This window comes from Halichoerus grypus, chromosome 9 (genome assembly GCF_964656455.1).
Source record: "Halichoerus grypus chromosome 9, mHalGry1.hap1.1, whole genome shotgun sequence".
In the NCBI taxonomy this organism is placed as follows: Eukaryota; Metazoa; Chordata; class Mammalia; order Carnivora; family Phocidae; genus Halichoerus; species Halichoerus grypus.
The window spans coordinates 144,287,858-144,296,540 of NC_135720.1; the positions used below are offsets into that span (position 1 = coordinate 144,287,858).

At 50.5% G+C, this 8,683-nt stretch overlaps 3 non-coding genes across 3 annotated transcripts; 2 read left to right on the top strand and 1 right to left on the bottom strand.

The window, feature by feature from the left end:
- The first annotated feature begins 1,557 nt into the window (after positions 1 to 1,557).
- Positions 1,558 to 1,629, top strand: TRNAA-UGC (transfer RNA alanine (anticodon UGC)). Its single transcript has one exon. It is a non-coding gene; the product is annotated as a tRNA-Ala (tRNA).
- Positions 1,630 to 4,026: 2,397 nt separating this feature from the next.
- Positions 4,027 to 4,098, top strand: TRNAA-CGC (transfer RNA alanine (anticodon CGC)). The gene has a single exon. It is a non-coding gene; the product is annotated as a tRNA-Ala (tRNA).
- Positions 4,099 to 7,648: 3,550 nt separating this feature from the next.
- On the bottom strand, positions 7,649 to 7,719 carry TRNAA-AGC (transfer RNA alanine (anticodon AGC)). Its single transcript has one exon. It is a non-coding gene; the product is annotated as a tRNA-Ala (tRNA).
- Positions 7,720 to 8,683: the final 964 nt, after the last annotated feature.

Genomic DNA, 8,683 nt, shown 5'->3' on the forward strand with positions numbered 1-8,683 from the left:
TACGAATTAAAACCATAATGATATACCACTTATAACTGCAGTTGTAAGAGTTACTAAATTTTTTTTAAGATTTTATTTATTTGTTTGACAGAGAGAGACACAGCGAGAGAAGGAACACAAGCAGGGGGAGTAGGAGAGAGAGAGGCGTGCTTCCCGCTGAGCAGGGAGCTGGATGCGGGGCTCGGTTCTAGGACCCTGGGATCAGGACCCAAGCCAAAGGCAGACGCTTAACAACTGAGCCACCCAAGAGTTGCTAAAATTTAAGAATGCTAGCCATACCAAATGTTGGTAAGAATGCAGAGGAAATGAAACTCTCATACACCATTAGCAGTAGTGAAAAAGAATTTCTTTAAAAGTTGAAGATGTACCAACCTCATGATCCAAGCATTCAAATTCTAAGTATGTATCCAACAGAAAAAAAAAAAACAACTATTATGTCCATACAAATTCTTGTATACAAATATTCATATCAGCTTTATTTGTAATAGCCAATAACTGGAAACAACCCAAACGCTTATCTTAAATGGGTGAATGGACAAACAAATTGTGGTATATCCATACCATGGAATACTACTCAGCATAAAATGGAATAAACTATTGATACATTAAACATGGTGATTTCAAAATAATTATGATGAGTGAAAGAAGTAAAACCAAAAAAGTAAATATGATATGATTCCATTTGTATAAAACTTCAGAAAATGCAAACTAAACTACAGTGACAGGAATTAAGTCAGTGGTTGCTTGGGAATGGAAAGGCAGGGAGGAGTAGGAAGGAAGTTGAACTCAAACATTTTATTCCTCTCTCTTTCTCTCCCCTTCCCCACCTTTCTCTTTTTCCTCCTCTCTCCTTCCCCTTCTCCCACTTTCTTTCTCTTTTCTAGACTTGCCAACCATCTGTAGTGTGAAGACCATTTCTCAAGATATGGAATTGAGGGACGCAACACAATTGGAAATAAGCAATAATTATTTTCATTCAATCATTATTCATTCATTACATTCAAAGTGCTTCCTTGGTTTTCTAGAGCAAGATATCCTGGTCTTGAAGATGGCTGGTGAGCAGGCAAGGTTCACTGTAGAAAGTGAAGGAAGAGAGTAATTACAGACCAAAGACACTTGAAGAGGTGGGTACAGACAAGATGGTCAATGAAGATTAGGTAGAGTGATCTATGGAGGATAAAGACACCATAGAGAAAAAGAATGAAGACAAGTGAAACTCCCAACCTGAGATTTTCCGGAGAAGTGGTTTTCAAAAACAAAACAAAACAAAACAAAGCAAAATAAAACAAAATGAAGGCAATAGGATGGTAAGGAGCTCTTAGAGAAGACTGACCCCAGCTGGGAAGAACCTAGGAGCAGGAATGGTATAAATTTGGACTTGGAATTTACTATACTTGAGTCTAGCCAAAAAAAAAAAAAAAAAATCCAATTTAGAAATTGTAGAATTAGTGTCATTGACAGAATAAATTTTCTGACACACACAAAAATGGCCTTGCCTAAGAATACAGAAGATAGTCATATTTCCTAATATATCACAAAAGAAAAAGCTCTCACCTGGGGGGTGTAGCTCAGTGGTAGAGCGCATGCTTTGCATGCATGAGGCCCTGGGTTCGATGCCCAGCACCTCCAAGGGTGCTTCCCTTTTTCCTATTTCCAATGTGTTCCATATCCATACACTCCTTCAGGGATGCCAAATCTGGTTTTCTGTTTCTGTTTTTTGTTAATTCTTTTTTCTGCTCACATGGAAAGTAAAAATGATTGGTACGACATCAGAAGGAAGAAAGGAAAAGAAAAGATTTATTCAACATCCCTGAATGCAACCAGCTTTGTCACGTGGACTACCATTTTACAATACGACTTAAAAAAAAGAAGATCCAAAGTAAGAGGAAGAGAGAGAGAGAGAAGGGATGAGTGGAGGAGAGAAGGGGAGGGAAGAGGAGAAGAGGGGGAGAGAGAGACCCGTGCCATTTCTTTAGTCGGAACAGCTAATCCTAAAGACAAGGGCATGAGAAAAATTAGGGTGATGTGAGCAGGATTCCAGCTGTGTCTGGAAAAACACTTTGGACTGCAATCCGAGGGCCTTGGACAAACACCTATTCATGATCCTTTATTACATACCAGGAATAGAACACATGAACTCAAACACGGACTTTTGTTTCTTCAGTAAGAGCCTGGAAAATGACAAAGTAAGGAAAAGCCCATCATCTATCTGCTTTAATTTTGGAGACAAAGTAATGTTCATCCCCCACAATATAGAACGCTTCGCTTTCAGATAAATCCACGTAATGGAGAGGTCTTGGCTCCCAAGAAGTCAGCCATCTCCTTGTTTCCTTCCCATCCCACTGTACCTGAACAAGTTGAGAACCAGATGCTCTGCACTAGTGGAGGTAGGAGACCCCCCCTTCAATAAACCAGCCCCTGTGGACTATTTCTGCTCAGAGATGGTCCTCTGGGGACTAGAGGAACTGATGCTGTGTCCTTGCACAGACGTAAGTGATCTGCAGTTTCCGCTTCGGCTTCTCTTGAAATGGCCCCTCTCCGAAGATGCTCTGCGAGGAGTCTGACTACGGGGAGGTCACCTTGCTACGAGAAAGCCCATGCTAGAACCTGGAGAGAAAAGTGAGCAGGAAGCCACGTGGGGTAGTGCTGATGCCCTGGAGTGGAGCCTCCTCGGACCTTCGAGGCCAACCCTGCTGCCAGCTAAAGGAAGAGCAGCGAACAACCCCAACTCCAGGAGCAGAAGAGGGCCCAGCCAAAATTTCTGACCCAGGGAATTGTGAGCAAGTGTAATTAATTTCTGACCCAGGGAATTGTTTAAAGTCACTGAATTTCGAGAAGTATGATACATTGCATTATATAACTAAAATAGTCACAGATTGGCAAAGACGGACAAAGAAGAGAAATCACCTTATCTGGAAGCTGATGGTAGGAAATGGGACTTTTACTGGTGTTGTAAGGAAAATTTAAGACCATACAAGGAATATAATTTTTTTTTTTAAATGAGATCAGTTTGGGGGAATCTCATTTTTTTTTCATTTTTCATAAATACCAATAATAAGTTCTTTATCTACTGGTCTTATTTTTTTAATATTTTATTTATTTGTTTGAATCTACTGGTCTTAATGGATAACTTTGAGTCCTTACTCTAAGAAGCCCTGTCCTCCCAGCCACATGAATGTCTGAAATTCAGGTTCAGGAACGTCTGCAGAATTCCAGACTCAGATTGTAATGTGCTTGGGCAGACATCCTCAAGAGGCGATCATGTAGACATTTAAATTATGTCACATCCAAACCCAAACTATACATTCCCCCCTTATTGCTCTACCTATGCTCCCAAAGCAAAAACAAATCAACAGACCAATAAGAACAACAAACTAACAGAATACTCACTCCCTCCTCCTATATTTACTCTTCTTTGCACAAGGCATCACCATCTGCGTAATCCAACCTGCAGGCCTTCCTAAGTACTAAGTATTAGACTCCAACGAGAGTCCAAATCCAGTGTCAATCTACCTTGTTCCTCAAATTTCTCCCTTGCCTTTCATTATTAAATTCATTGTTTTATCTATCTAGCAGATCCCTGAAAGAACCTCCAAAGTTGCCTGCTTAGGTTAGGACAGAGCGAAAAAGTCCCTGGACCGTCCACTGCGTGGCTTTCTCGCTCTGCGGCAGCCTGGCCTGCCCCTGACTCCCGCTTCTCCGAAGCCAGTTGAGCCAACAGGCGGTGAGCCGCGGAGGAACGTCCACTAACGTGCTCTTGGGAAAGCTCCCGCTGGTTCCCACGTCAAAGCTGGAAATAATGGAGAGGACAAGGAAAACAGTTCCTCAACAGGCCTTGAACTGAAACTCTTAAATCTCACATTAAGAGGCTCAAACTCCACGGCTGACCTCTACCACTTTACAACAGAGGCGCTTCCTGAAACCTAGTCGGGCTGGACACATTTGGTTTCTCCAACAGAGATACAACGTGAGCCACAGATACAATTTCCAAATTTTATAGGGGATCCCCAGAGGGCTTCAGCGGTTGGGGGTGTAGCTCAGTGGTAGAGCGCGTGCTTCGCATGTACGAGGCCCCGGGTTCGACCCCCGGCTCCTCCAAACGTGCCTTTTCGTGCGCTTTACCATGTTTCCCCTGCCCCCGTTAAAATAACAGACAGTCCAATGCATTCCTTTCAACATTATGCCATTTGTACTCCGGGGGACTTGGTGCCACCAAGACGCAAACATTCACAGAAGAAGAGGGAAGAAAAGAAAGCCGCACTCGTCAGCCTGAACGCCGCCTGGAACACCAAGGTGCAGCCGCATCCACAGACCCAAGCACTTCAGGTCTCATTTGGCAGAATCCCTAAAGAGCAGGGCAGAAAAAGAACAGAAAAGAGAAAAAATAGATCTGTGAAGGTTCCTAGGTTTTGCGAGCACTGTGCGGTCCAAAGCGCAGGGGCCGGTGCTCCCTTCTCCCCGCCTCGGGGAGCGCGCCCGGAGCCGCGGCCTGCAGGCGTCAGGGGCAAGCGAGACCCGCGCCGAGCGCACGTTCAGAGCATCATCGGGGAGCTGGAGACCCCCAGCTCTGCTCCATGAGCGAGCGCCCCCCGACTGTAAAGGATAGATCCTGGAATGTGGAGCACGGTTACTTGTATTCCCTATTAAATGGACTTTCACAAGACGTTTACACAAAACGTATACTGGAAGGATCCCACTAACTCCCCACCAACCCCTTGCTGAAGCTGAATCTCAGAAACTCTGGCAAACGACGGATTTAAATTCCTTACCTTTGGCATTTCCCCGCTGAACTCTTTTGTTCCTAAATCTTTAAATGAATTAACACCTAGTGTGGCACCACACCGAATGTCCAGGAGGAAAATGTGGCCGAAGGTCTTTGGGTGGGAATAAGGACAAATATATAAGTTGCTTTTATTTAAACAAACAAATTAACAGCATTTGTTAAAGCGTCGGTACAAACTATGGAATATGGAATATCAATGCTCTGCACTTTGTTTTCTGTGCAAGTCACACTTTGGGTGAATGCACCAGAATCGTTCCATTTTTCTTTGCAAAGCCTTTTTACATGCTACCTTTTGTATTAGAAAAGGATGCTTTAAAATGGAAGTCAAAATTTAAAAGATGATGTCTAAATTCCCTCATTTGGAAAAGCTAAATGCAGTTCCTCCTAGTTCCTCTGAGATCACGAGAGGGAGCAGGGATCCATCACAAGCTCAGTTTCCTTTAGGACTCAAACCCCAGACTGCCATGTTAGCCAGCTGAGCCACAGAACCCCCTGCCAGGGCCATCTCTGGGCTACCCTCACTCGGGTACGTTGTTGTCACACGGCTGTCTAAATTATTTCAGGGCAGAGGCTAAGTGAATGAGCTTTTCTTCTCTTTGATTCTCATTCTCTTGCCTCCTGACTGGGACGCTGAGTAATCAGCATTGGAAAACAGCTTGGACCACCGTCTTCCATTTTGCCAAGCACCCATTCTTGGGGCATGATTTTCCTCCTGCTCTTTATGGCCTCACTGTACTTCCCATGGAGCCCTGAAACTGCCTCAGAGGATCTCTCAAGCAGCTGTTAAAAGCCATGAGATATAAGAAGTTGCCATAAATCAACCAAACACTGGCCACATAACCCACGAGGGCATCAGTATGTAGGATGCATTGTTCCAGGGGAAGGGAGTAGCTGACCCCTAGACCCTCAAAGCCTCAGGCAGAGGCGTGCATGGCCCACCCTAACTCAGGTGGCTTCTGCTTGGAACTCCGAATATGTCACTCCTTCTCCGGCTAGTCTGGCGGTATCACGGATTTCCCACATCATTACACCAGGGTCTCTGCACCTGCAACACTTCTGGCTGTCCCCCCAGCAGGAAATGCTGGAAGAAGGGCCCCAAAGAACAGGACCTGAAACGTTGCCTCAGGAAAGTTAGATCCAGATGGAAAAAGGAAACATCCCAAATAAAAAACAGTAATTGTATGTTGTCAGTCATTGCTATAGCAAACTCTGGAGCCCAGCATCCTGGCCGGGAAACCGGGCAGTGGTTTTGTCTGGAGGACTCTGTCTCTGGGACCCACAAAGAAGCACAGGGAGGCCTCCTGGAGGCAAGGCAAGAACTACTTCCCAGCAGCAGCTTTACTTTTATAACAACCTCCCCACCCCAACCCCCCTTGTGGACAAATATTCAAACCTTAGCCATCACAGGGGCGCAAGAATGGACGCTTCCCTCCTGTTGCAAGATTTGTGGTGGCCAAATATGAGTTTGGGGGAGTAATCCTAAATGACTGTGCCCTCTCTTTTAGTTTTCATTCGGATACTTTTCTCCCTGTGCGGAATCTGTACCTTCCTGAATTCCCAGTAAGTTGTAGATCAGCCCTCCGGTTCCCCGGTCGCCTCCCCTCCGCTCCCTCGAATCACAGGGCGAGGCTCAGTTGGCGCCAGGACGTCGCCGGAAGGGGCGCTTAGAGGCGAGTGGACATTCAAAAGTAACTTGGCGAGTAACGTCACCGCCCGCAAGCGACCCTCCAAACACAGAGGTGGAGACTGTGGGTCGGGACGCAGCGGTTGCCGAACCTGGGGACCGTCCGGGACACGGGAAACTTCCCACTTCCACCTGAAGGCTCCAGTGCGCGGACACCGCCGGCTGGGGGTAGGGGGGGGCGGCCTACAGAACCAAATGCCCCCCCCCCCGACGGTCGTGTCTCCGTCCAGGTCTGAGAAGCGCTAACCTAGAAAGCGCACCTGCGGGGCTGCAGGGCGCTGAGCTGCTGGAGCGCTGAGCTGGGAGGAGGCGATGCGAGCGGAGGGAAGGGGGGGTGGAGGAGAAGGCGACACAGGACGCGGCGAAGAGGGGGGGGCAGGAGGAGGAACCGGAAGGAGACGGGAGAAAGCCTCGCGGGCCAGGTCTGCGCCCCGAGGGTCTTCACCCGCGCAGGGGCTTCGGACGGCGGGGGAGGCAACTCGTGCGGGCGCTGCCCTGCGTCTGCTTCCGCCAGGGAGGTGGGAACCAGAAGGTTCTCTTCCTCCTGCGGAAAGTGGGCTTCCAGCCGGCCTCCCGCGGGAAGGCGTAGCCCCCTTCGCGCTACGGTCGCGGCTCGGAGGGCAGCCCGCGGCCCTTCGCCTCTGGGAATCACTGTTCCGACGATGGCGTGTGGAGCCTCCGAGTTTCACCAGAAGCACTTTTCCCCCGGACAGCATACTCAACACTTTTCACAAGAAAAACTGGGGTCGCAGCGCTCCAGGACCGGCGATTGGGCCGAACTTCTGCTGTGTAATCCAGATTGGGGGGGTGCAGGGCGAGTGCGGACGGGACAAGGGGAAGGACAAAGGTCTCCTGAGCCGCAGTCGGGCCACTGACATGGGCGCGGACGAGGGAAAGGGGTGGGGAGTCTGGAGGAGTGTTTCCAGGGGCCTCCTTCCCCCACTTTCTGTTCTTCTTCCCAGTCCTTAGTAATAATGAGAGTTTGAGCAGAGAGCACCGGCCGTCCCCGGGGGGAGCTTCGGGGGGGCACGCTCCTTCCGGCTCCGCCGTGCGCGCCAGTCCGCCTGGGAGACCGAGGAGCGTCCGAGCCACTGCAGACGCGGCGACGTGCCCAGCCGCCCGCAGGTTAAAGGGAAAGCGCGGGACCGACCGCCCGTCTCCGGCCGAGGCCCAGCGGCCCGTGGAGGTGCCGGGGATCGAACCCGGGGCCCGTGCACGCTAAGCACGCGCTCTCCCGCTGAGCCACACCCCCGCGGCCGGCGGGGCGCACCTTCCCCAGGCTATTTATTTTCAGCGGCGTCCGGACACGTGGCCGCTCTCCGTCGGCGGAGCGTGTGTCTCGCGGCTGCGCCTGGAGAAGCGGAAGCGCGCCGGGAACCGAAGACCGCTCGGCTCGCCCCGCAGGGCCGCCTGCAGCCCGCCCGCCCCGTCAGCTCCGGCCTCCGCGAGCCTTGAACCCGCGTCCGGCTTCACACCCTCCCGCCTTAAAAACCTCCTGCTCTGCGCGCCACGCGGCCCAAACCCAGAAGGTGGTGCGGGCGGGGTGCGAGGACGCGCCCGGGAGCGCCGCGGAGCGAGGGCGACGAGAGGAGACGAATCCACAGCCCTCGGCCGAGAGCGGCGACAAGCGTGCGTCTCGGCAGCGTCGCGCGCTCCTGCGACCGGCGGCGGTCGGCGACACTGAACCGCGCGGCACCGGCCGCCGACTTCATCAGGCCCCGGGCGCGGTCGCCACTTCCCACCTCCAGGCAAGATTGGGGGCAACTGTGAACCGACAGACGAATTTTGGAGAAAATCCTAAACCTTCTGGCCGGAGAGGGGCGGGGAGGAGAGGACAGGGGTCTGCATAGGTTCTTTATCACCAAACGCCAAAGGCAAGTGCCGGGAGCTGGAAGGGGCGGAGGGGCCACCGGGGAGGGTTGGAGAAGGGACAGTGGCCTGAAGACGTTGTCCAGTCTTCCATCCCTGGCAGGACACAGATGCAGCTGGTGGAGGAGAGAGGAAACAGCGAGGAGGACAAGGACAGGAGAGGAGCAGTTTGGGGACGGGTCTCAACGGACAGGTAGGATACGGACAGGACTGAAGGTAGAAAGTGACCAAGCCCCGACTTCCTGCCACACGGTCTCCAGGCCCTGAGAAGAGAAGGTAAGAGGTTTGAAAGGGTGCTTCCCACAGATGTGTCCTGTTTTGCAGAAGATGGTGTGACTCTTGAGTGT